Below are 4,069 nucleotides of genomic sequence, written 5' to 3' on the forward strand. Positions count from 1 at the left end.
ATAAGCTTCCAACCTTAACAAAAATACATATATGTTAATATATGTTTTAAATCTAATTGTAGCTTTAAAAATTTTTTATTTATTTATTTTTTTATTAAGTCAAATACACATAGATCATGAATATATTTATGCATATGTGGGGGACAATGTGTTGATTTTTTTTTTCCACTCTTGCTCAGGCTGGTTTGGAACGCCTGAGCTCAAGCAATTCACCCACCTTGGCCTGCCAGAGTGCTAGGATTACCTTGATTTTTTTTTTATACAATCTGAGGTGGTTACATCAAACCAATCAACATAGCTTTTACCTCATTTACTTGATTATTGTGTTAAGGCATCTATGTTCTACACTTGACAGATTTGACTTGTACCCTTGCAATATGCTCCATAGGTGTGGTCCCACCTTTTACCCTCCCTCTATCAAGCCTACCCCACCCCTCCCTTCCCACTCCATTTCTCTCCTTCATCTTGGACTATAGTTGTGTTCTATCTTTCATAACAAAGTGTGAGTAAATATGAGTTGGTTTCATAGAAGTACTGAGTACGTTGGATACTTTTTCCTCCATTCTTGAGATACTTTACTCAGGAGAATATATTCCAGGTCCCTCTATGTAAACATAAAAGAGGTAAAGGCTCCATCTTTTTAAAGGCTGCATAGTATTCCATGATATACATATGCCACAATGTATTAATCCATCCATGGGTGGATGGGCACTTGGGCTTCTCCCATGACTTGGCTATTACGAATTGAGCTTCAATGAACAAACTGGGGCAAATATCTTTTTTGCAAAGTGATTTTTGGTCTTTTGGATATACTCCTAGTAGAAGAATTGCAGGATCCAACAGCAGGTCAATATTTAGATCACAGAACAAGATCTCTAATGAATATTGATGCAAAAATGGTCAATAAGATCCTAGCAAATAGAATCCAGCAACACATCAAACCAATTATACACCATGACCAAGTGGTGTATCCCAGACTCTCAAGGCTGGTTCAATATATGTAAATCTATAAATATAATACATTACATAAACAAATTAAAAAACAAAGACCCTATGATTCTCTCGATTGATGCAGAAAAAGCTTTTGATAATATCCAGCATCCTTTTATGATCAGAACACTTAAGAAAATAGGTATAGAAGGGACATTTCTTCAACTGATAGAGGCCACCTACAACAAACCTACAGCCAATATTATATTGAATGGAGTAAAATTGAAAACATTTCCACTGACATCAGGAACCAGGCAAGGTTGCCCACTATCTCCACTGCTATTTAAAATTTTTTATTTTTAATTGACATAATAACTGTATGTATTCATGGAGTATATAGTAGAGTTTCAATATATATAACATAGAGTGATCAGATCAGGGTATTTAGCGTATTTATCATTTTATTTTCTTTCTGAGATAGAGTCTCAGTTTGTCACCCTCAGTAGAGTGCCGTGGTGTCATAGCTCACAACGACCTCCAACTCTTGGGTTTAAGCGATTCTCTTTCCTCAGCATCCTAAGTAGCTGGGACTATGGGCACCTGCCACTACGCCTGGCTATTTTTTTTTTATTGTAGTTGTCATTATTGTTTGGCAGGCCCGGGCTGGATTCAAACCCGCCAGCTTTGGTGTAAGTGGCTGGCACACTAGCTACTGAGCTACGGGTGCCGAGCCTATTTCAAACTCACGCTGAGAGCTACACTTATCACTGGGCCCCAGCACACACATATGCATGCCTACATAGACGTACACACCTGAAGCAAAAGTTTCACACGACACTCCTCACCTTAGCATGATATGTGTGACACCCTCTGATATTTTCTATTCTATTAAACAAATAATGTTGATGATGATCTACTTGATTGATGTCCCTATGTGCTCACAGGTCACAACCTTCTATTCGAAAAACTCTAGACCAGTTCAAAGGTGTGTGTTGACAAGTAAGGGGGTGGGGAGAGGGGCTTAAATAAAACTCTGAAAGATCATTCGACCTCACCCTCATGCGAAGCAAGAGGCAACTGGCTGGAAGGACGTAGGCAAAGGTGGAGCCGAGTGAAACAGCAGGACGCGTTCGTATCATTTTGATTTGGGGCGTATCACTGATGTGAAAGTGTCCTGCGTGGTAAGGATTTTTCCTGCTCAGGATTAGAAACACTATTGGAGGATTTCCCACCCTTTCTAAAATAGATATAGTTAACTTGAAAAAAAGAGAGTAAACTTAAATTACTGAATAAGTAATGGGATGAGTGGTTCTCCCCTAATGTGAAGAGAACGGGACAAAAGTCTGAAGGAAGCCCCTGGAAATACTGGAGGACGCCCTGTCCCCACCCATCAAGCAATGACCCCCAACTGCCCACAGTTGGCTATCAGGCTAGTGACAGCTCCAGGTTTCCTGGAGTTCACGCATTCCTTCTTTGCTCCCTGGGCCTCAGTTTTGTCACCTGTTAAATGGATTGTTTTGACTCAGAAGCACGAGGAGACTCATAGAAGCACCCCAAATTCTGAATAAAAAAACCAGGTCTATAGATGGCTGTAGGCTTCCTTCTCCTGTCCTCAACATCAGTAGTGGGGGCCACCATGCTTACATGTTCACTCATGTGTATAGGTGACTGTCAGGTCTCCTACTGATGGTAGCAAGAGGATGTGACCCTCTGGTGTCCGGGTATCATGTCCCGTCTGGCCACACTGTGTCAGGGTTCAGCTGTGCTTGGCCACACTGGTCGAGGTCCCACCCTGGGTCTAATAAGAAAGGACTGACCTGTGTGTGGCCTCCAGCCCAGCTTCACTTGTCGTCAAAACCTTCCACAGAACACAAGTAAAAACCTGATCTGGAATTGCCCTGGGTGAGGTGAGCAGCCCAGGGCCACACACAGAAGATGGCCTGTTTTTGCTGCTGTTTATAAAGGCCCATCACACGCCCAACCCCCATCATCCTGGGCTTCAGAGAAGGCTGACATGCGGGCCGTGAGTTTTTGTTAAACTTGAGCTCAGATGGACATAGAAGCCCAAGAGAAGCCAAATCACATGTTTAAAGAGGAAACGGGCTCAGCAAGGAGCAACAGCCCTGGATTTAGCCTGGGTGAATTCTCCTTCTCTGGGATTTCCTGTCCTTTTTCTGGACGTTTCTATCTACCGAGTGTTCTCTGGCAGTTGGTTTGAGGCCATCGCCTCTGCGGTAAAAGAAAGCCTTCCACAGTACTTGGGCTTAGCTGCTGAAACATCAAGGACTGCCCAGCTGTGTGGCTCCAAAGCCAGGTTTGTGGGACACAAACTCCAGGCCTCTGTCAATTTGCCCTTACAGTGGAAAGGGACTGGGCTTACAGAACCATCCAGAACTACAAAAGGCCAGCTTGCTACCCCAACAACTGCCTGGAGGGTAGGCCACAGTGGGGTTGGTGGGAGGGGGACCGAAGGAGGGGTAGGTCCTTGAGGAATATAAAAATAAGTGAACCCAAAAGGCCTCCTGCAATGTTCTTAGACTGCAGTTAAAATTTAACAATTTTTTTATGTAAATCATCTGGCATACTCAATTGCATGGGGTGGGGGGCTGGCTGGGAGGGAACAATGGGCTAGGATTAGATAATTTACTTAGTGCTAAAATTCCAGGAAGTTTATGTTGATCTGGGCCTGGATCTTGTTACTTTTTAGCTCAAATCTAAATCTTTATCTTCCTATTATAGTTGAGAGGACATTTTTTACTTAGTCATTTTTACAGTTGTAATTTTTTTACCCCCTTTCATCAAATAGAGCTGGTTAGATTAGCAGCTCTTAGCACGGAGATGAAAATATTGGTAGGGCCCAATGGGTCCTGTTTTGTTTATTCTAACAGAGCAGGCTTTGATCTAAACATATTTCCTGGGGTCTGGATGAGATGACCTAATTCCTGTCTTATCCGTCTCCACTTTTCTGTGAATCTCAGATTGCGCTTTACTGTGGAGTCCTTTGAAATTCTCTTTGCGTTTTGCCCCCACTTTGTCCCCCTCTGTTATTTGTTTCTTTTGGGGTGGCATGTGTAATTCCTAGTAAAGAATCCATTGCTTTATTTTTCTAACAGGACTGCTAAGTTTTAACAGAGTGGGA

The sequence above is a fragment of the Otolemur garnettii genome, unplaced genomic scaffold (genome assembly GCF_000181295.1).
Source record: "Otolemur garnettii isolate 467f Iridium unplaced genomic scaffold, OtoGar3 scaffold00058, whole genome shotgun sequence".
NCBI lineage: Eukaryota > Metazoa > Chordata > Mammalia > Primates > Galagidae > Otolemur > Otolemur garnettii.